General features: G+C 40.8%; 1 protein-coding gene across 3 annotated transcripts in view; it reads left to right on the top strand.

Annotated features, from left to right (window-relative positions):
• Positions 1–25,176, top strand: part of LOC309561965 (transducin-like enhancer protein 4) — a 200,143-nt gene that overhangs the window by 7,512 nt on the left and 167,455 nt on the right. The gene's annotated exons all lie outside the window — the stretch shown is intronic.

Below are 25,176 nucleotides of genomic sequence, written 5' to 3'. Positions count from 1 at the left end.
TTGTCATTTTTTTGTCCTGATTTTGGGAGTATATAATGGAATAATTCCTTCTGTGTTGTTGGCGAGATATAAAAGGTTTTTTTATACTTGGACTATGGGATTGGCCGCTTTTTGTAATGCGGCTGAGATAATGTGTGCTATGAATGATGCATGGGTGTTAAGGACTACAAACATAATTCCTCTTATAAAATACTAATTATGCTAAAATCAAAGCAATCACACTCCCTGGTTGATTTACAAATTCAAGAGATAAATGACATTTTAATTCCAAACATTGTAAGAACAATTATGTTAAGGGTTGTGCTTACACTTTAATGGGAAGTTGTATGTGTAATTATGATTGGAATAGAGGATTACTGAGGATTAGGTTTAATTAGAATATAATTTTCCATTACTGTCATTTTTGTTCAAATTAGTAATGTAAACAACCTAGTAATACTTATGGACTTCATCAATTCCTGATGGCCCCAGTGAATTGGCGCATCAGACCTGCTTTGTAATTATCAGCGTTTAAATGTGATATGAGCTCTAAATTTTGTATGTCGCTGTTTTCAGCTGGAAAATTAATTAGTTGCTTTAAAGAGTTTAATGATTTAAGATTTAGTGCTTAATGTCATGTTGAATCTTGTTTTTGAAAATATGTCCAATACTTTTTTCTGCAGCACAGTTTCCCCATATTTATTTATATCTGTCCGCATTTTTAGAAGGGAATTTGCTGAATTTTATGAGTAAGATTATGCTGTCATATTTCCACCCAGTCCTCTAAATTTGTCTTGAGTTTTACAGCTTAAAAGAGAACCTTGGTAATCTCCCTTCAACTTCAAAATTGATCTTTATACAGCCTTTCTTAAATGCAATCTTACACAAAATCCTGCAGGCTGTTTATCGCATTAGGAACTACAGACAGCCCTGCAAAAACCACCTACTTATATATTTCCTTTTAATCTCTGCTTCCTCCTCTTTTCACCAGAGCAGAAGAGGGAAGGGAGGGGATGAGGGGGGGGGGGGGGGCGCATATCCGTCTTTGTTTTCATCCACTAGACAGGCGGCCTTGGTTCCTCTCAGGCGCTCATCCAGATGTACTTACTCGATACCCTTGTAATAGAAAGCAGGTTAGAATTCTGTGAAGTTGCCCTGCGGCATAATTGGACAGAGTGCTACAGATCGGGTTAGGCTTATTAGATTTATGCCTTTCAGGGTTCAAGAGCAGGGATCTCCAGAGACCATGGAAGTATCCCTAGTAATTGGCGGCCCTGCTATTTTAAACCTCTTGCATGTTTGAGTTTATTTATTTTTATTTTTTTTGCGTGAATTCGATCTTGTTTTCTTGGCCCCTTTCAAGTGTGTGTGTGTGTGTGTGTGTGTGTATGTGTGTGTATATATATATATATATATATATATATATATATATATATATATATATATATTCCAATGAAATCATATCCCACAAAGAAAAAAAAAAAATATATATATATATATATATATATATATATATATATATATATATATATATATATATATATATATATATATATATATATATATATATATATATATATATATATATATATATATAATTTTTTTTTTTTTTTTGTGGGATATTATTTCATTGGAACAGAAGAAAATGAAGGCTGTGATTGTAGCAGAACTGTGTGAAATGGCAAATTGATGAAAGGATAAACACACTCTGATGTAGCGATGTGGGGTCGATGTGCCCAGCCCTTCCCTTGTTTTGATGCTCATCATCAGTCATCCAGTGTTGATTTTGATAGAAGACTATTAAAGCGAAACCTATGGGGAATTTGTCATTCTGAAAGGAAAGCTAATGTAATTAGTACCAATTAAAGTACATTTAGTAAATTGGATTTAATCTTAATTAAGCCTGTGTAATGTTGCCAATTTTTAACAATTATGTTTGAGAACATAATTAATTCAAATTTTGGTAACTGAGTAAATACCTAGAGTCTCGATGCTCAATGCATGTATAACATGATCTTTTATTATTTTTTTTATTTTATTTTTTTTTTAATCCTGTTTTTGGAAGTCTTTTGAATGTCAGTATCCAGTGACATGGGAGAAATAACCATTTTAAATGCTTCCTGTGATAAGTGTGTATATCAAATACATTTTATATTTTTGTGTTTTGACCCTAATATGGAGGGAGTGCCATTATTCCCACCCCCCTGCCTTTTTGCTGTTTAATTCCAGCTGCGTTAAATACCTAACGTGGAACCACTAAGTTGGTTTATTTTGTTGGCGATATAGCCTTTTTTTTTTTTTTTTCTATTTAATATCCAAAGAGCATTGAGCCCCAGGCTGCAGAAAAGGGGTTAAATGCTGCCGCGCCGGCTGAAAATGAATCTGTTGCTCTTGCCATGTAAATTTTATTGCTAGACCTGGGCAACAGCCATTTTGAAGTGCTGCTGAAATATTAATTGAGCAGACATGAAAGGACTCGGCAGCCTGATAGGATGTCATAATTGTAGATGCAGCAGTCGATGGCAAATGATGATAAATGGCATTAGAATCCTTTTAGCAAACTGTAATAACTTGAAGGAGGGAGGCCGTATGGATTAGCTTTATATCTGATACCCTCTAGTACCAAGTGGATTGCCAATACTGCTTGTTTAGCATTTTCTAAGGGCTATAGGATATTGATTTTTGACTTACAAGGAATAGCTCTATTTTCACCATTGAAAAGTATTGCAGGTTGTTAAGAAGAAATTGACTTGAAGAGGGCTGACTGCTGCCCATCATGGAGCAAATAAAGCAAAACTGCCGAAGCATGGTGAAGCAGCGAGCTGGGCCCTCAGCAATTTGTTGCTATTAATTTACCATGCTCGACAGCAAATCAATCGGCATCTACTTCATCTGCTGGAGAAAATGCTGTCCAGGGCAGATAAAAGGGCCTGCGTGTTACAGTGAATAGACTAGATTTTCCAAAAGGAGGCTGAAGTTAATGTGTAAATAAGCAAAATCAAAGCCGCTGCTGCAGAAGAAGCTGTTTTTAATTAGGTTGGGCCTTTTAGCGAAGGGTCTTTTATTAAAAAAGAAAAAAAAATTGCAGAGCCTTGCAGTGTAAAAGATTTTATAGCGATTTCAGTGCTACGTTCTCACTGCAAATGTTATTTTGCATTCTTTTCTAATATTTGTATCTATTTTGTTGCCAGAAAGGTTATCTCGCCCTCTTCTGATCTGTGACAGTTGGAGGATGTGTAGGGGGGGAAAAAAATAAAAATAAAAATGGGATGTCAACTCTAATTGACTGACATTTGTAATGTGGTCTTTCATCAACTTCCAGTTGGATCTAACAGAATGCCTCATTCATGCTGGAAGCAGTCACTAACAAGGTCAGCTAGATATGAGACGCTTGGGAAATACAAACTTAAACCTAATAAATATAACGCACGTAAACATGGTGATATCTTTATCCAAGGTGCCTTTTTTTTGGGGGGGGGGGGGTTGGTTCTTTCATATTGAAATTGTACCAATTTAATAGCCTTAGTATCTGTTAAGCATATCTGCAAAGGTATTAGTTGCTAGCAGTGGTATAAGTGAAGATGATTCTCGGATTATCTAAACACCAGACAAAAAAACTTTATTTGAAAGTGTAGAGACAGCAGGAGACAATAGTGCATTCCTCTTTCTTAAAGGGATTGTAAAGTCCAGAAGGTTTTTTTTTTTATCTTGATGCACTGTGTATGCATTAGGATAAAAAAAAACCTTGTGCGCAGCACCCCCCCCCCCCATATTTACCAGGGCCCCATCTCAGTCCAGTGCTGTGCACAAGTGTCTCAGCTGTCCGTGACTCTCCGTCCCGGTTGGCTGAGACACAGCAGTGATGCCATTGGCTCCCGCTGCTTTTAAGGTCATTAAGCCAATCAGAAAATAGGGAGTGGGCAGAACCGCAGCTCTGTGCCTAAATGGACACACAGAGCTGTGAATTGGCTTGGGTGCCCCCATAGCAAGTTGCTCTCTGTGGGTGCACTCGACAGCAGGGATGGACCCAGAAAGAGGAGGAGTATAACACTTTTGTGTGGTTGTTTTTTTTTTTTTCCTCAACCCAGCGGGCTGAATGGAAAAAAAACTGACAGCTCCAGTCGGATCTGCTGTACTAACTATCCAATGTTAGTAGAGCACTCTCCTCTGCTGTTCTATTGTGTTCCGACAAGATCTGCCAGAACACTTCCGTCAGTGCTCTCAGCTGTTGGCTGAGAACGCTGATTGGAAGCAGGTCGGCACACCTTTTTTTGGTCCTGACCCTTCAGCTTCTGTTGGACCAGCTGCTGTACACATGGGCGGAATGTCGGCCGTTTTTTATTGAACTGGCTGATGTGCCCGACATTCGGCCTGTGTGTACAGGGCTTTGGGTTCTTAGGCTCTGCTGTTTGGTTTCTTATGTTGGGACAGTTCCAGAAATTCAGTAAAATATGGTTCCCATTTAGAATTTTTTTTTTTTTTTTTGTTTTGGAAATATGAACAATTAATTGTTAGGTTAGGTAGCTCACCAGTATTGGTTATTGCAATAGAGAATAGTCAGGTCATCAGTCTAATTGTATTTAATGAAGGACTTCTGAATTGACCATAGAAAAATTGTCATATCTGTACCATAAGAGTCCATTCAGACTAGCGCGACTTGTCAGCCTGACAAGTCGCGCTCTGTCGCTCGCCATTGATTAGCACAGGACCCGTTCTAATAGGAGCGACACAAGTCGCTCCGACTTAGAAAGAGGGTCCTGTACTACTTTGGGGCGACTTGCGTAGACTTCCATTATGTGAAGTCCCTGCAAGTGGCGGTGCACCGCGACTTCACAGGTCGCCCCTCGAAGTTGGATCGTGCCAGTCTGAATGGGCTGTTAGTGCTAAAGTAAAAGGAAAACTTACTTTGTACTTTTTGCACTTTTGAATCTGTGGTGAGTAAATGTATCTTTTGCAGAACACCATATTTTCTATTTACAGGTACATATGCTTGATGTGTAAGTAGCAGAAACTGTTCAGACATATGGGTCAAAAATTGGCGATTGCCAGTCCGTAGTTCAAGTGGTTATGAACTTTTCTATATACCCAGTGAAGTGACTGGCCTCTGCTGATACACACAGATGAAACAAACATTGTATATGTCTATCTGCAACCTTCTTCTTTACATCAGTTCAAATTGCTGGATTGTAAAGGTTGTCTGAGCAATCAGTAAGAAGGGTGGAGAGCTGAAGTTACTCTCTGCAGAGCTCAATGAGGAGAGCTCCGGGAGCTGATTGGAGGGAGACCTGCCCCCCTTTACACAGTACACCGGAACTGAGCTGAGGTCCTTTTTTTGTTTTTCTCTTGGTGTCAGAAAAACTTGTCAGAAGTGATTCATGCTAACAGCAGAGAAACAAAATCACAGACAAAAGTGGCACTTGGTGTTCTGGATTGAGACAAGTACACCCTATAGAGGGATAGGCTTTGTTCATATTTCATGTCTGAGGGTTACAACCACTTTGATATTAGAACTGCCAACATGATCTGTCTTTGCTCTCAGAATATATATCTATTGGGAGCTTCTAATGCATGTTAAAAAGTGCTTCACAAGTGTTTTTCCTTGTAGGCCTCATCTTATCACATTGTGCATAATTTTTGGCCACTTGTGTGAGCTCACCACAAACCTAATAATTATTATTATTATATTATTATTTCAGGTACTTGTATAGCGCTGTCAATTTACGCAACGCTTTACATATACATTGCACATTCACATCAGTCCCTGCCCTCAAGGAGCTTACAATCTAAGGTCCCTAACTCACATTCATACATACATGGTAGGGCCAATTTTTTATACAGGATCCAATTATCCTACCAGCATGTCTTTGGAGTGTGGGAGGAAACCGGAGTACCCGGAGGGAACCCCCCGCAGGCACAGGGAGAACATGCAAACTCCAGGCAGGTAGTGTCGTGGTTGGGATTCGAACCAGCGACCCTTTTGCTGCTAGGTGAAAGTGCTAACCACTACACCACTGTGCCTCCCTAATTTCATTCCTTACTTGAAGGAAAATCGAAAGGGCCCTTCCCAAAACCAGATGCATAATCTGTATGTATGTTGGTAGATCCAATGATCTATATTAAGATGTGACTATAAAAAGAAAAACTGATGTCTAACTAAAAATATATGGAATAAGTGGGTTGTCTTTCCAATGGAGGGGCGCTAATGTACTACCTGATTTATTTACAATATGTCACCTCAAGAATCTTTTTTTTTTTGGTCCTTCCTTAGCTAGTAACCACAGTGTTTGCTTCTTAACATGTAGTGGGGAAACCAATATTTTGTCAGGAAAAGTGTGAGACTTCCTACTCCCTATTCCACAGTTGGCCCTCCTGTTGTTAAGTTATTTAATGAAAGGCATTCAGCAGATTGTGCCAGTCTGCACCAGAAAAAATAACATACTGTTTGTCTGTCTTTCTGCAAGTGATGATGTGTAGGCCATGTGAGGAGAATAGCTGTACTGTATTAAAGCACAAAACCTCCTCTCTACACCATTGCATTGCTGTAGATTGTACATGGGTGGCAAAGAAGTCAGTCGAAGTTTCACTTCTGTTAGTGCTTCAGAAATGTTCAGATCAGTATTTCCTGGAAAATAGGAGAAATGAAAATTGCTTGTGTTAGCTGTGGTTTGCGTTTAAAGAAAATGTCAATACAGTAGTCTGTTCCTAAATCCAGTTAAATGCAGTTTATTGCCGAGATAGCCATATCTTTTTAATGCCAATATTTGCTTTTACTTTTGGCAGGGAGAATGATCCCTTAATGAACCAGCACCATGCAGTCTTAGCTACTGTCTTAGAAAACAGCCATAAGGGATCATATGTGGAGCTCACTTTTTTTTTTTTTTTATATATATATAATAATAAATTATTATATTATGTGTGTATAGATAGATATAGATATATATTTATATAAAAAAAGAAAAGTGGAACATCAATATCACAAGTGTGAAGGTGTTCATACAGAGTCACATTGTTGTACTTTACTAGACTAACTTTATTAACAATCAGTAATCTAGGGGAACAAAACCCATATGCATTGAAAGTCATCGCAGTGTCATATGCTTCTGTACAATCGGGATCATTCTAGCTCCATTTTAGATGTTTCCTGTGGATGATGCATAGATTATATTTTATGGGTGCCTTACATAAGCTGAACAGTGGAAATGAGTTGAACAAAAAGACCATTTGTGAGTCTGATATATTGCATCAACCTCTTAAGAGTATCTAAATCTCTAGAACTGTTTGCAGCTTTTCACCTGGTGATCCTGTTAGGAACACAATTTATATGGTTTATTAATTGACCTAATGGTACCTTTCCAGTCCCTTTTTTAATGGGGTGTTTTGACTTTACAGTACAAAAAATACATTGCAACACCATTTTTCCATATGATGTGAAAGGTGGGGCTGTTTTGTAAGCTGATCCTATTGGTTTCCCTGGTCTTCTCAAATGTATCCACTAGGGCAGGGGTCTTCAAACTACAGCCCTCCAGTTGTTCAGGAACTACAATTCCCATCATGCCTAGTCATGTCTGTGAATGTCCGTTTTTTTACAAAGCCTCATGGGACGTGTAGTTCTGCAACAGCTGGAGGGCCGTAGTTTGGAGATCCCTGCACTAGGGGATGGATGACTCCAGCATGCTTCCTTTTGCCAATAATGGCAGAAGACCTCACTTGTGTATTTACCCAACAGGTAGTCAAACAATAATACATTTGAAAAAAAAAAAAAATATAAAACTTTTGGATCTTCACATTGCTATCTACTTTTGGACTGATCAGAAAGAGATGACACCTACTTTTGCTTGTTGCAATGGGTCTTCTGTACACCTAATGCCTCTGTTCACCTAATATGTATGAACAAAATCCCCACTAGAGCAACCCTATGCTGATGCTGTAAATGTAGCTGACTACAGCCTTGGAACATGCATGCATGCATACAGTATAGTATCTAACAAAATTTAGTACACCCCTCACATTTTTGTAAATATTTTATTATATATTTTCATGTGACAACACTGTAAAGTATTGAGTGTTAACAGTCTAAATTTTGCTGTCCCCTCAAAATAACTCAACACACAGCCATTAATTTCTAAACAGCTGGCAACAAAAGTAAGTACACCCCTAAAAATATCCAAATTGGGCCCAATTAGCCATTTTCCCTCCCTGGTGTCATGTGACTCATTAGTGTTTACAAGGTCTCAGGTGTGAATGGGGAGCAGGTGTGTTAAGTTTGGTGTTAACGCTCTCTCTCTCACTCTCTCATACTGGTCACTGGAAAGTTAACATGGCACCTCATGGCAAAGAACCCTGTGAGGATCTGAAAAATATGAATTGTTGCTCTACATAAAGATGTAGTGGAGGAGGCACTCCGGGGAAATAGTTGTAAAGGAGGACCAACAATGGTGTAAAATACAAAACTGTAATCTTTATTGAAGCATGTAGTTTACACATATAGTCTAAATGGTGTCTCCCATACATGAAGATGGCCAAGGCTGTAAGAAGATTGCCAAGACCCTGAAACTGAGCTGAAGCACGGTGGCCCAGACCATACAGCGGATTACCAGGACAGGTTCCACTCAGAACTGGCCTTGCCATGGTCGACCAAAGAAGTTGAGTGCACGTGCTCCGTGTCCTATCCAGAGGTTGTCTTTGAGAAATAGATGTATGAGTGCTATTAGCATTGCTGCAGAGGTTGAAGGGGTGGGGGGGGTTAGCCTGTCAGTGCTCAGACCATACGCCGCACACTGCATCAAATTGGTCTGCGTGGTGGTCGTCCCAGAAGGAAGCCTCTTTTAAAGATGATGCACAAGAAAGCAAACTTTTTGCGGGCTGAAGACAAGTGGACTAAGGACATTAATTACTGGAACCGTGTCCTGTGGTCTGATGACCCAAAGATACGCATGACACCATCTGAAACTAAATACGTTTTTGTGTGGCGGCAACCAGGTGTGGAGTACAAAGACAAGTGTGATTTGCCTACAGTCAAGCATGGTGGTGGGAATGTCATGGTCTGGGGCTGCATGAGTACTGCCGGCACTGGGGAGCTACACTTCATTGAGGGAACCATGAATGTCAACATGTACTGTGACATACTGAAGCAGAGTATGATCCCCTCTACCTTTTGGAGACTGGACTGATGACCACTGCTTTGCTAAAGAAGCTAAGGGTAAAGGTGATGGACTGGCCAACATGTCTCCAGACCTAAACCCTATTGAGCATCTGTGGGGCATCCTCAAATGGAAGGTGGAGGAGCGCAAGGTCTCTAACATGAAGAGGACTCCAGTGACAACCTGTGAGGCTCTGGTGAACTTCATGCCCAAGAGGGTTAAGGCAGTGCTGGAAAATAATGTTGGCCACACAAAATATTGACGCTTTGGACCAAATTTGAACATGTTCACTTAGGGGTGTACTCACTTTTGTTGCCAGCGGCTTAGATAATAATGGCTGTGTTATTTTGAGGAGACAGCAAAGTTACACTGTTATACAAGCTGTACACTCACTACTTTACATTGTAGCAAAGTGTAATTTCTTCAGTGTTGTCACATGAAAAGATATAATAAAATATTTACAATAATGTGAGGGGTGTACTAACTTTTGTGAGATACTGTACATGCATATCTTAATACATGTTTAGCTATTCCCCCATACAACACTAGGGATAATTTGCAATTATGAGACTAAGAAATAAAAATGACAAATGCCTAAGGTAATTGTGAAATGTATATATATACTCTATATTGCCAAAAGTATTGGGATGCCTGCCTTTTTCATGCATATGACCTTTAATGGCATCCCAGTCTTAGTCCATAGTGTTCAATATATAATTGGCAATAAGGTGTACTAGAGCGCTAGGACAGGCTTAGAAGGGAATACAGCCACTCATGATCCTTATCAGAATAGTACAGAAACTTGAAAAACTCCTAAAGTGGTTATGTTAAAAAAAGGTCCATGTTTATTAAAGGAGAATAAATAGATCGCAAACTGCAGGTTTGAAGCTTGACAAGGCACGGGCGCGTGAAACATGTTGCTATAGTGATGAGACCAACCCTCCGACGCTCGCTTTCTAGCACCTCGTCCTCTGGTTCTTCCAGTTCCAGGCGCAATGTGCGGTGTCATCACCCAGCGCCCCATCTGCTTCCGGCTGTCCGGTGCGATCCGCGGCCGTAGAACGCGACTCTTCTTTCCATCCATCCTGGAAACCTGTCCACCGGCCATCTGGGCTCTTTCACCAAGATTGGTAATTTACCCAGCCAGAGCTTTCATTGGCTTGTTTATCCATCTCCAATGCTGTGCACATCAGATGCAGATGATACCACAGAGGACACGGGAGGGCAAATATTAAGGTATCGCCTTACCCTTTGAACTGGTTTTTAATTGACCCTGCATTTTTATTGCAATGTGAACCTGCAGTTTGTGATGTATATATTTTTTTCCTTTAATAAACATGGACCTTTTCAACATTAACCACTTTAAGAGTTTTTTTCAAGTTTCTGTACAGTTCTGATCAGTGGATGTATTCCCTTCTAAGCCTGTCCTAGTGCTCTAGTACACCTTATTGCCATTTCTTGTTTGTCTCTTCTCCCCAAGGAGAATGAGCAGCTTAGGACATCTCAGGCCACGTTATTCCTGCCATTATTTAGCAGGCGCCGGATCTAAAATTGTGAACTAATCAATATAGAATTGGCCCACCCTTTTGCAGCTAGAACCGCTTCAGTTCCTCTGGGAAAGGCTATCCACAAGGTTAAGGAGTGTGTCTTGTCTATGGGAATGTTTTGACAATTCTTCCGGAAGGGCATTTGTGAGGTCAGGCATTAATGTTGACAAGAAGGCCTGGCTCGCAAACTCCACCTTAATTCATCCCAAAGGTGTTTTGTCGGGTTGAGGTAGGAATCTTTGCAGGCTAGTCAAGTTCCTCCTCCCCAAGCTCTCTCATCCATGTCTTTATGGACCTTGCTGCAAAATGTGGGCCAACTCCATATTGAACCCTACAGACTAAGACTGGGATGCCATTTAAAGTTCATGTGCGTGTAAAGGCAGACGTCGCAATACTTTTGCCTACCTTAATGAATTTTGATTTATATTTTAAAAGTGCCAGGATCACTTTCAACTTCAAATGCCACCTGGAACTGATAGTTCTGTTTTTCATGGTAACTGGGTTATATCACATAGTGGCTTTTAGTTTTATCTTGGGAATTCAAAAAATCCTAGTTTCCCCAACTATCATGGAGGAGTCCCAAATCCAACTTGAAATCCAGTGTAAACCGCTTTGTATCGCTATAACGTATTGTCACCACATTCACAATATAACCGTGCAAGGGTGTGGCTACACGGCTTCTGGAAATGTCAGAGCTGGAAGTAACGTCATATCGCTACCTTGAAATTGGCGTGATGGATGATTTACACTCTAATTTCAAGCTTTGTAATTTTGAGTTTTATATTTAAGCTAGCAGCAGTGACAATTTTATTTATATTTTAATTTATATTCTCACTCCTGAACACGGGGTCTTTCGCATATATCATAAAGGCTTAAATAGTTGCTTTGTAGTGCACTTATAATGTGGTTTAGCACCATTTCTCCAGGTCTGAGCATTGTCATTTTTGGAACAGAATTTTACAAAATCTAAGTTTCGGCTTTCAGAAAGTTTGCATTCGTGTAGAATATTTTTTGTCTCACTCAAATGCCAAGAACTACAGTTGAAGACCTGTACAGTTGAAAGCCTGTGGGCTTGATGAAAGGGATAAACTTGCTTCTTTGTTTGTTTCTAGGAGATTTCTGTACCTTCTAAAACCCAGACTGCTGATGGTCATACTGTTGCCTGTCTTTTCCCACTGCCCTCTCCTTTCCATTAGTGATGCATACACCACACTTTGTAAGCAGTATGGTAGAGTTTACAACAGTAACGTAGGCCACCACACAACCAGGACGCCTCATTCACACCAGAAGTGCAGAAAAACTGATGGAAACTGAGGTGCAGATTTCACTTAGAAATGTGCACGTTTTAAGTGAGTCTAAAGCTGGATACACACTTGATATACAATTTTTTTCTTTTTTTCCTGAAGATTTAAGAGCCGGTTCACATTAGCGCGACACGACTCCTTACAACTTCGGGGGCAGTGCATGTGCATTACAGTGCACCATGACTTCGGAGCGACTTGCAGGGACTTCACATAATGGAAATCTATGCAAGTCGCTCCGAGGTCGCCCCGAAATAGTACAGGACCCTTTTTCTAAGTTGGAGCAACTTGTGTCGCTCCTATTAGAACGGGTCCTGTAGCGGTCAATGGATCGCAAGGGAGCGCGACTTGTCGGGCTGACAAGTCGCGTTAGTGTGAATGGGCTCTTAACAAAACCATATAATTATAAGGGTTCAAACCTTAACACTTTTTTTTTTTTTTTTTTTTTATGCAATCAGGCAGGCCCTTTCACTACATAGTTGAAGGTAAATCCAAAGGAAATCGAACAACAAAAGTTGTATAGTGTGTATCCAGCTTTATACATGATGCAGAAAAAATGCAGCATGTGATACTAATGTGGCCAGTATTTTAGGTTTACCGGGGTACCAACCTACATTATGACTTTGGTGGCTTGTTTACCCCCCCCCCCCCCATTTTTTTTAAATCGGACAAACATATCTACTTTTTAGGGTAAGGGCACTTCAGCTATCCGTTTTAATTATTGATATGCACCATCTTAAACTGTGTATTTGTTTTTCTTTTCTGGGTGGTGAGGTTTTATTGAAAGTATGACAAGTTAAGCTAGTCAGTTGTGCCCTTTTCAAGCTTTCAATCTGTGTGGACATCTTTAAATAGACCTGTGCTATGTTAATTTGCATGGGTTTAAGGATGAGTGCACACAGTTGGTAAGCCATAAAGACTGTGCATTTGGCCCAGTGTTTGCTCAGATATTTGAGGTAGGCTTGGTCTTGTAGTCTGTTCTGGGTTTCTGACTTGGGCTGCCGTAACCACAGCGGAACATTAACTACAAACTACTGCTCGTTCCCAGAACTGCTATAACCATAAGGCATGGCAACTACGCAGATATAACACGTCTGTCATTACTTATTAATTCTAACTTTTTTTTTTTTTCCTTTTGAGTGAAATCGAGTCACTGAATTAGAAAGTTTTGCAACAAGTGTTTTTTTTTTTTTTTTTTTTTTTCATTCCTAAGTAGCAGTATGTTCATGGACCAAATGCAAATAGCAAGCTGCGATTATCTTGAAACAACTTTGTAAATGAGTAGTTCACCAAGTGTGCTACTCAGTCATTGATATGCTGGCAAGTGTCTTGGGTAAACATAATAGCTGTAATCTGTCTCTAATTGTCCAGCTATAAGCTATAATATTGTCAGAAAAATTATACATTGACGCTCTCCTGAAATGAGAGGGCACTTTCATCTATCACTTGGATCTCTGACAGTATCTGCCTTTTTTTTTTTTTTTCTTTCCTCTTTTCAGTTTGAGAAGTCTGGAAAATTTAAGAGACCCAGACAAGACTGTTTACTGCATTTTGGTAAACCAAAGTACTACTCGGTGGCTTTGAGCCACATCCATTAAACTGTGCAGAACTGTGGTTTTGCAGTCTTCAGCAACCAAGCAAAACATGTAGTGTCTTCAGATCTTGCTTTCTGTTCCTGTTTATTTATTTTTACATTTTCAAGCCTAGTTGTAGCTTAGAAACCTGCAGAAGGTGACATTTTGTTTGATAAGTGGTATGTAAATATTAAAGATGTGCTTTTTAAGCATTTCACTTCATTTAAAGATTGGATTAAAAAAAAAAAAAAAATTTGTATATAAATTCAGTTACATGACCCCTTTCACATACAAACACACACACATGGTCACAGGATGAGAAATTATTTATATAGGTCACAAGTTTCAATTTCAAACCTAGAAAGTGTTTTTTTCATAAGATGTGACCCTAATTCAAAGTGTTTCATCTCCATCACATATGATTTTGTAAAATGTTCTGAAACCTTTTTTCAAATGACTGGGGCTTCAGTGTGTCTGAGAGTCTATTCACACTAGCGTGACTTGTCAGGCGACCAAGTCGCCTGACAAGTCGCGGTCGGTCGCCTGCCATTGATTAGCACAGGACCCGTTCTAATAGGAGCGACACAAGTCGCTCCCTACTTAGAAAAAGGGTCCTGTACTACTCTGGGGCGACCTGGAGGCTTCTTGCATTGACTTCAATTCTATGACGTCCGTGCAAGTCACGCCGAGGTCGCCCCAGCAAGTCGTGTCGCCCCTGTCTGAATGGGCTCTAATACTGGCTTATTGATTTTACCAGCAATCGCCATTAGAAACACTGCACTATATTTTTAAAAAAGAAACAAGTCTCCTCTATGGACAAATGGCTCCAATTGTAAATGGTTTTTATTGTATGTAAGCCCAGACAGTTATTTCCCCCATGTTAAAAAGATTGAGACAGGCTGCTTTCACTTGAGGTGACTTAACGAAATCCTATGCTGGTGCGGTTTTTCAGGCCTAGCATTGAGTATCCGTGGTTTGTGTGTGTGTGTGTGTGTGTGTGTGTGTGTGTGTATTTTGCCTAATGGAAGTGTGTTTTTATGTTTTGAAGTCGGATTCATGATTTAGTCCTCATTCCCATTTAATGCGGCTTCAAAATCGCCCCTGCCAAACACTAACAGCCTATGTGTGCATGGAGACATTGGGTAACATGCTGGGGAGTTTACTGGCTGCAGAAAAAAATGTCTGACACCAAAAACAGTAGCTGTAAAAAACATTGAGAGTGCATGAGGCCTCATTGTCAGACTTAAACCTTTAAAAAGCTTTTGGGGTGCCTTAGAGCCCTTCGTTAGGCTTCATACAATCTCTCTGCATTTATCGATCTCTAAGCTGGTACAATGCTTTACTACTGTTTTTTTGTGGCACAGTCGTTTTCAAGATTTTTCAACAAAGCCAATTTTCAGAAACCTTAATCGAAGGTATCACTGAAATTCTGAGGGAGCAATATATCTGATATTTCTAAACCCCTGACCATAGTGAGCTTCTATCTCTTGTTAAACAGAGGAGATGCAGGTAATGTTTCAGCCCCTTGGGTCACCTAGAGCAGTGGTCCTCAACCCTGGTCCTCAGGACACACGAACAGGCCAGGTTTGCAAGATAACTGAAATACATCCCAGGTGATATAATTTGCTGCTCAGTGATTGCAGTAGTCTAGTCTGCATCTCCCCAAGGTAATACTTAAAATCTGGCCTGTTAGTGGGCCCTGAGGACCGGAGTTGAGGACCACTGACCTAGAGTAAGGCGTCATTCAGACAGGTGGATAGTCTGTTTGCATTCAGATGTGGCTAACCGCTGCCTTTGGACGCAACAGTGCCCTGGCTGCATACAGACTGGCTGATAAGCTGCAGCCAGAGATTTCCTTGATGCAAACTGTCTTCATCTAGGATGGGTTAGCACCCCTAATCCGATGTAATAGCTCAGATGAGCTTTTACATGTGAATAGTGTCAGTCATTGATTTGTACAAAGTATAAACCTGGCAGTCCAAATGCTGGCCGAAGCTAAAAGCGCATGCAGGGGGCAAAGCTTCTCCCTGATTTGGCGGAGAAGCTAAATGCCTGTGTGAATGGTCTCTAACTTCAATATGTTGGATATCAATTTACTCGGCGTAACCTTATCTTTCACATCAAGAAAAAAAATTGGGCTAAATTTACTGTGTGTGTGTGAATGATATATATGGGATAGACCGATTATCGGCAAGACTGATATGCACTTTCCCTGATATATCTGTATCAGCCCTGGAACAGGCAGATATTGCTGCTATCTTTGTGACGTCATTCTGCCTTTAGGCTGCCTCCCTCGCCTGGGACAGCCTCGTCTGGAGTCGGGAGTAGTTTCGCGGGAGTGTATCCCAGCCACCCACCCACATCCACAGGCCCTGTACCTGCCAGCCACCCACAGACAGGGGGGCCAGCCACCCCACAGCCCCTGTACCGGCCAGCCGCCCACCACAGGGTGCTAACAAACCAGCCATTAAGCATTAAACAAAACTAACATGTTCAGTACCAGATTTGTGTCAAAAATTGTCTTTTTATTTTTCAAAACTTTAAATGTTCAAAATATCGGCTGATACCGATAAGTTGTGACCAAAATATCAGTATCGGCCCTGAAAAAACATCAGTCTATCCCCAAAAAACAAACGCATAATAAAAAATACAGATTTTAACTTGTAAACAAGTGTCAAAATAGGCCTGGTCCTTAAGTGGTTAAGATCTTATTCCAGGGGGGGGGGGGCTCTGTGCCTGGTGTGAAAATTGACCATGTTTTTTAACGCTTACTGTTAAGGTCTGTACACACTTGACGGAAATCGGCCGAAATATTCCCTGATTTTTTTTTTTTTTTTTCTCTCTTGCTCAGCATTCATTACCGTTTTTAGTTGACAGTGCCTAAATGTTCTTGAAATTTTTTTTCCCGTTTTTTTTTTTTTTTTTTTTTTTTTGGGGCATTTGTTCCTAGACTTCCGGGTTGTCAGCAACTTCAGATCATGCGCGGTCTTTCGTATCCAATCTTTTTCATGGACGTACTGCATACACATTAAACGAAAATTGGTTGTCTGGGGACGGACGATAAAAATGTTGGCGTTTTTCCCTCTGTTTTTTTTTTTCGTTGAAAATGTCGGCATCGGCTGCTGAAAGTTGTGTACACACTAGCCGAAAATCAAACGATTTTACCTCGGACGGGAATTTTCGGCAGATTTTCTACTAGTGTGTACCCCACTTTAGTCAGGTTAATTTGGTTATTTGGTTGGTAAGCAGACTGGTTAGTGAGCTGAGCTAGAACTTTTGCCGTTGCCTTTCCCTGTGCTCTGCGGGGTGAGGGGACACACTGTACACCTTTTGCGGCCATTGTTCTTGCTGTTCAGTGTGCCCCTAAGGACTGGGCTACCTCCAGGCCCACCTGCCCTCTATCCATTAGAATGCATGTGCTCCCACTGTTGGGAGACTCTCATATGTTTACAAGGGTAATACAGGGTGCCCTGAACCCCTGTTTAACGCATACTGTTAGACAGGTTAATTTGGTTGGTAAGCACACTGGTGAGTTGAGCTGGCAATTTTTCTCTGGTTTTGTCTTGCTGGTCTGAAAATTGATTTTCAGACTCCATCCACCCTTGCCTAGCTACAAGTTTGCAGAGAATGGACAATAAAATTGTATGATGTACAAGGGGGAGGGTACTATGAAAAGCACTGTATTGCATTCAGTAAGGTGCCTTCCTAATGTATGAATATAAACCCATCAAACACAGATTGTTGGAAATATGGCATACATTTTTTGTTGTGTATAAATAAAATGACATGCATACATACAGGCAAAAGGGGTAGCTGGTAAAGTTTTAATAGACTTGGTTATCAAAGTAGTCTTGGTGTATATGTGATAAACATGGCACAAGTCTCTTCCTGTATCTTCATGATATGACGAGCCATTCCCTTGTAGTGATTTGCAGCTTTGCCGGAGGGATATCTCCATGTATTGTATAGGTGGAGGAAACATAAATCTAAATGTGACAGGTTCAGCCAGTCCCTGTTTTGTTGCATTAGCTACATCAGTACACTGCAGGCAAATCTGATAGTAGAGAAATTAATGAAGTGTAACGCTTTTTATTTATTTTCAAGGTGATAGGACAAGCCATTTGCTGAAGCCATTTTACACCGCTGCAAACAGATCTTTATTATGCATGTGTTAAGGCTGCCTGCTTCCTGGTTGCATTGCTATAGTTTTCTCTTATTTAGTTTAGGTGGGGGTGAGGTTTCCATAGTTAAAAAGAATATCCTCTTTGTTTTGGTCCTGTTGCACCTGCAAAATGCTTGTTTCTACAGGGTAAAGAAGCAACAGTCCGACAGCCCTGGGAGTTTTGTGTAGTATTTTGTATACAGTATGCACTGACTGTGGGGTGTGTTTGTGTGTTTTTGTAGAATGGCTGTTCCCAATAAATGACATTTATGGCGCTTTTCCACTGCATAGAACCGAACGGTTCGGCTCGCTTTTGTGCTTTTCCACTGCTGGTACCGCATGGTACGGTGTAGGAACGGTTCGGTACGGCGGCGCTTTTCCACTACATGGAACCGAACGGTACGGCTCGCTTAAACAGTACCACCTCAGTTGTGGTTCCAACAGGGCCGTACCGGTACCATATCCCACAATTCTTTGCATGCAGCCTTGACTGTTTGTCACTACTAGCCACTGATTGGTCAGAGAATCGTTGTTATCCCACCCACTTAATTTAGTACTACTTTAGTGGAAATGCAAACCATACCGAACCGTTCCAACACCGTACCATGCAGTGGAATACCAAACCGGGCAGAGTAGAGCCGAGCCGGTACTTGCAGTGGAAAAGTGCCAATAGTCACTTATGGTGGTCAGGCACCTTTTTGATATACTGCACTGTTTCTCAGTGTGAACATCTGCTGTGTTGCACCGTTCCCTAAGCATGAAACCAAGCACTGGTTTCCCAGTAGATGCAAATGTAATGGTGTTTTGAAGAGTCTGTGCACTCCCAAGGTATTTCAGTAGAACTTTCTGTAGTCTCTCCCTCCTTGACGTATACATACATTCTATATTAAAGCAGAGTTACGGCCTCAAATACCTTTTTTTAACTAAAAATACCCCTATAATACTAATCCATCGCCCTTTACAGAACCGCTATTCTCATACTTGCAAGGTGTATAGTATTGGATTTTAGTCAAAATCTTACTTTTAGAAACGCTGTCTGGGCATGGCCATCTTGGATGTGGGCATCTGAAGTCGCAGTGTAATCTGCTGTGTCCTTCTTCCTGATTCCAGGGAGTGTTCTGGGAGTTCTTCCTGATTCCAGCCTCCTGGGAGTGATGACAAACGGCTCCCAGGATGCAATGCAAAGGCAGAAGTGATGTCGGTGGCTGTGGCCACAGAGGGGGGGAGAAGAAGGAAGTACAATCAAAAATGCCCTGAAAATAAGGTTAGGGACTTTTTTTTTTTTTTTTTTTTTTTTTTTTTTGGGCTTTTTTTTTCCCCCTCCCTATTTTGGTTAGAGTAAGGGAAGGGATATGATCCCTGTCAGTTTTTTTTTTTTTTTTGCCCTCTGTGTCCCATTGGGGAGATTTCCCTTTTTAAGTCCCATCCCATAATCAAAGCCGCAAGTGAGAGGAAATTCCTGGTTGTCCCTGGGGTCACCAGAACTAATGTCTTTTCTATTTCTCTTTTGGTGACGACCCAACATTTTAGGATTTCACTTTGCTCATGGTGATGACCGTAAACTGGACAAATGGAGAAAATGAGTTTAATGATGTTCTTCCAGAAGTTGCTAAGGGTTCCTTGAGAAACTAGCAATTTCTGCCTCTCATAAGTTCCCACTGACACCTTTTTGATCTTTTTAGCAATCTATAAGGGAGTAATTCTTCCCACTGACAAATGTATAATGGAGTTGTAATCTTTAGCAGGGACTCGCTGAGACCAAAGGGTTATTTCAAAGGTTCCTCATTGTTGAAAAGTCTGAGAAGCTACTTTACAGTGATCTATTGTTATTTAAAATGTAATACTTGCCTGCTTCTGTGCAATGGTTTTTCGAAAGAGCAACTCTGAACCACCTCTTCCTATGGGGGCACTTATGTGGCTTGTTCTTGAGCTGCGCTGCCTGCACCCATAGAAACAGACAATATGGCTTGGCCCTACTCCCTTGTCGCAGAGTTTGAATAACCACAGCAGAAGCCAATGGCTCCTCCTGCTGCCTCTGTCCTGAGAGCGGTGAGAGACGCTGCTCTCAGGAACAGCATTGGATCAAGTTTGGGCTCAAGTATTAAATGGGGCTGGGGGTGGGGCAATACTAATCACAGAAGGCTTTCTACCTTAATGCAGAGAAGGTCCTTAGAACCCCTTTTAATGTTCAGCCAGTTTGACCTTGTGTTAGCAAGTCTGGTCCTAAAGTTTATAGTCCTTAACATTAATAATGTCCTGTAGTAAAGCTCTCAATCATGCTTAACATTTTGTAGCCATGTTAGGTTGTCCTCTGTACTTGCATTTGAAAGGATGCATTGTAATATTTTTTTTTCCCCCCCTGCACTGGTTACAAGCGCTGAAATGTTTCATAAGGTCTAATTTTTTTTTTTTTTTTTTTTTTTTGGAATATATGCAGGATGGTTTTGTTAAATGTCTCTCTTCGGAGCTGTACTGGGCAGACTGTAGGACTAACTGACGAATGTCTCCAAGAGAAATGGCGGTGAAAGGTCTGCCCATTCTTGTCACAGGCTGCCAGGACCTTCCACTTTAATCTCTCTGACTTGGCAGACAAATACTTCTGGGACAAGTGTGGAGAGAGATCTGTCTGGAATTCTGTGTGTGATAGCAATTGCTTCTGACTCTTGTAGAGCTTGTTATCACTTTAACCCATACAAGCCTGATTATTTAAAGTGATGCTCAGTCTTGCAGCGGTCTATTTATTTTGCTCAGCAGCAAGGATGGTCCCTTACAGCCTAGTAAATGTAATCTATGTCCCCCTATATATGTTTTTTTTCCCGGGGTAAACCGGTGTTAGATGACCAGTGACCAGTGATAGCATGAGATTAACTCCATTTGGTGATGGTAAGGGGTTAAATAATTCTTAGAACAATCCCAAGGTTTCAACAGCTATAAAATAAACCTTTGAGAGAAGCGAGGGACTTAGGCTCCATGTACACGGGACGCTGGAAATGGCCGTTTAGGAGCAGTTGGGCGTTTTTTTCAGAAGCCCCTGAACCCATCTACATTTTATCTTATCTGTCCATGTACACCAGGTCGTTTACAGTCATTTGCAGGCAGTTGCTTTCAGGGACTGTTTTTAGAACGCAATTATTTGCGTTCGAACGTGTGTTTCCCGGCGTTTCAAACGCACGAACGCGTCTGAACGCGATGACCCGCGTTTGCGTTTTTCCATTTTAAAGGGGAATAATTTTTATGACCTCTAGGAACGCTTCTAAACGCAAACGCTGCTAAACGCCCACTAAACGCGGGTACAAATGCGACTGAACGGACATTTGAAACGTCCTAAAAATTCCAGCATTCAAAGGGACTTTTAACAACGTCCCGTGTACATGGAGCCTAACTGAAAATGGCAGTTGACTGGGTGTCTGTATTCAATGCTGAGTCACTGAGCTGGAACAGGCATGTAACAAGTTAGACATGCTTGTTCTTGGTCAGTGACTTCAAGTATTGAAGCTTTTAGATAGCATGATATAAGTGCCTTGAAAAAGTAGCCACACTTTTCAGGTATTTATTTGTAAAAAATGTTAATCCATTTATCATTATCCTTCCACTTGACAATTCTGTTACACTTTGTGTTAGTCTATATCGCATAAAATCCCAATAAAATATACGTATTTACATTTTTGATTGGAACATGACAAAATCTGGAAAAGGGCTATGAATACTTTTTTCAAGGCACTGTATATTCTGAATAAAATTGTGTTGTACATGATCTCCTTTAAGTGTTTGGACATTAGAGAAGATTCTTGCTGTTGGCATTCATTTCCAGTATCGAATGATCCTAGGGGGGATAGTTCCCTTCAGTGGTTTCCTAATAGAGTAATGTTTATGGCTACGTTTATACTGGAAGTTGTAGTTATACCTGTTATCCATTGGTTTCATGTAGGTAATGTGGAGTTTTTGAAGCCCAATAAAGATGTAATGTTACCGGATCTTCCTTTAGGTCTCTTCCCTAGGGAAAGAGTATCCCTCAAACTTCAAGCTTTTCACTCTAAATTGGTAAAAAAATGTTTCTTTCCCTCTTTGGCCACACACAACCCTTGCTATCTCGCATATTGTCTTTTAAAATGAATGTAAGTGAAATTTAAAGAAGCAGTAGGGTCAAAGCTATTTTGGTCCTACTTTTGTGCCACTGAGAGCTGAGCCAGCCGCTCCCGTTCCTTCCACAGTCCAGTGCTGGGGAGGCAGAGCAAAGGGCTGGTGACTGAGAGTCACCAGTTCTTGGCTCAGTTCTCAGTTTTCAATGAGCAATTGGCAGACTTTCATTACTCAGCCTTTGGACCAATGCTGCATCCACCTAGAGGTGTGTGTGTGTTTTTTTTTTTTTTTTTTTTTTTTTCTCCTCTTCTAATCCCGCAGTTTTACTGTTTAAGGTGGCAGTATCTGATACATGATCAGTGCTTCAGGGTAGGGGCCGTGCGCCTGCCACCCTGGCTGTGCTGTTATTTGCTACATCACAAGCCGATCAGTGGGTGCTGACCAATGATTGATCTCCATGTGTTTTTTTTTTTTTTTTTTTTTTTGTCTCTGCATAGCAAGGAAAAAACCAGCAAGGTTACTTAGTAAAAGCTCTACCTCCCACCCCCCCCCCCCTCCACCAAATGATTTAAACCAGTGTGAAAATCAAGGTCCATAAAGGCCATGGATGAGTGAGTTTGAGGGGGAGGAACTTGACTAGCCTGCACAGGGTCCTGACCTCAACCTGACATAACACCTTTTGGGACGAATTTGAGTGGCAGCTGTGAGCCAGGCCCTCTCGTCCACATCATTACTTGACCTCTAAGATGTGCTTCTCGAAGGCTAGCCAAACATTCCCATAGACACACTCCTAAACCTTGTGGACCGCTTTCCCAGAAGAGTTGAAGCTGTTATAGCTGCAAAGGGTGGGCCAACTCAATATTGAACCCTGTGGACTATAAGACCCATACACACAATAAGAAAATTGGAAGTAAAAATTAGTACGACGATCTGACGATTTTCTCATTGTTAGTATAGTGCTTTCGACAGACTTTTTGGATGACAAACCGAAGGTGCAGGCTATAAAATTATTATTGTATGTGATTTTTGTTTTAATTAGTACAATTTTCGTCCAAAAAAATCGTAAGAGCAAGACTAGACATGCTTGGAAAAGAAAGTACATACAAAACAATTCAACACATTACATCACTTCTGAAGTTGTATTATAATACGAACATTTTCATATTTTGAGTAACCTCTTCACTTTCGATATGAGCCTAGCATGCAACAAAAACAGACGATTATTTGTCCAATAATCTGATCGTGTGTACCAGGCTTAAGACTGTGATGCCATAAAAGTTTGCGTGCGCACGTGTGTGTGTATGTATATAAAGGCAGGCGTCTCCAATACTTTTGGTAATGTATATATTAAAGTGTATGTATTCTCAAGAGCTCTCAAAAGAGCAGCACTCGCGGGTATTGAAAGGTGGACACATAACGTTTTTTTTTTTTTTTTTTTTTGATGGGATTTTCGGGGGGTGTCTTTGAATTCAGCCCTCTGTATGTTGTAATTTTTAATTTCCATCAATCAATCTGGCATCCTTTCATTCCTAACACATTACCCAGTCCACATCAGTATTGATATCCAGCATGATATTTTTTTCCACATTGAAATCTGATTTTTTTTTTTCAAATCGTTCCTTTAATGTATGTATGTACAGTATTTTATGTTGTGTGTGTGTGTGTGTGTGTGTGTGTATATATATGTATGTATGTATATATGTATGTGTGTGTATGTGTGTGTGTGTATATATATATATATATATATATATATATATATATATATATATATATATATATATATATATATATATATATATATCTCACAAAAGTGAGTACACCCCTCACATTTTTGTAAATATTTTATTATATCTTTTCATGTGACAACACTGAAGAAATGACACTTTGCTACAATGTAAAGTAGTGAGTGTACAGCTTGTATAAGGGTCCATTCAAACTAGCGCGACTTGTCAGGCGACTTGGTCATCTGACAAGTTGCGGTGGGTCGCTCGCCATTGAATAGTACAGGACCCGTTCTAATAGTAGCGACACAAGTCGCTCCGACTTAGAAAAAGGATCCTGTACTACTTTGGGGCGACCTGGAGGCGACTTGCATTGACTTCAATGATATGAAGTCCGTGCAAGTCACGCCGCCCCACCAAGTCGTGTCGCTGCAGTCTGAACTGGGTCTTGCAGTGTAAATTTGCTGTCCCCTCAAAATAACTCAACACACAGCCATTAATGTTTAAACTGCAACAAAAGTGAGTACACCCCTAAATAAAAATGTCCAAATTGGGCCAAAAGTGTCAATATTTTTTGTGGCTATTGTTTTCCAGCACTGCCTTAACCATCTTGGGCATGGAGTTCACCAGAGCTTCACAGGTTACCACTAGAGTCCTCTTCCACTCCATGATGACATCACAGAGCTGGTGGATGTTATATGAAAAGGATATAGTATACTGCATTAACCAAAAACAAGCAGCTAGCACATTCAACTGACAAGTGGTTGATATTAAAAAGACAGTGCAGTGCTAAAAATACAGTGAATAAATCACGGATATAAAAAATAGTCTGAATCAAAATAGATAAACATGAGTCCCAAGTGCTATGGTGAAGAAATATAAATTATAACCCAGGGTGATGTGTGGGGTCACAGTAAATCCCAACAGAAAAATATGTGCTCACCAGAGAAACTGGACCCAAACTACTGTAGTGAATGGGTCAAGCAGGCTCATATGGTAAAGGTGGGTCTCCAAGACGGTGCTGCAATCCACGAGATTGGGCTCAAATGATGGACACACAAAATCAAGCTGTCTTAGGCATAGGGGCTGACTCGTTTCATTAAATATAATCAAAGGATATTGCCCAAAACCCTCTTGGGCATGGAGTTCACCAGCGCTTCACAGGTTACCACTGGAGTCCTCTTCCACTCCTCCATGACGACATCACTGAGCTGGTGGATGTTATAAACCTTGCACTCCTCCACATTCCGTATGAGGATGCCCCGCAGATGCTCAATATGATTTTGGTCTGGAGACATGCTTGGCCAGTCCCTCAGCTTCTTTAGCAAGGCAGTGGTCATCTTGGAAATGTGTTTGGGGTCGTTATGTTGGAATACTGCCCTGCAGCCCAGTCTCTGAAGGTAGGGGATCATGCTCTGCTTCAGCATGTCACAGTACATGTTGGCATTCATGGTTCCCTTAATAAACTGTAGCTCCCCAGTGCCGGCAGCACTAATGCAGCCCCAGACCATGACACTCCCCCCACCATGCTTAAATGTAGGCAAGACACATTTTTCTTTGTACTCCTCACCTAGTTGCAACCACACACGCTTGACACCATCTGAACCAAATAAGTTTCTTTGTCTCATCAGACCACAGGACATGGTTCCAATAATCCATGTCCTTTTTTAGT

Source organism: Pelophylax lessonae (assembly GCF_965119305.1).
Source record: "Pelophylax lessonae genome assembly, chromosome: 1".
Taxonomy (NCBI): Eukaryota; Metazoa; Chordata; class Amphibia; order Anura; family Ranidae; genus Pelophylax; species Pelophylax lessonae.
Note: the sequence above shows the minus strand (reverse complement) of the source record. Positions and strands in the feature narration are given on the sequence as shown.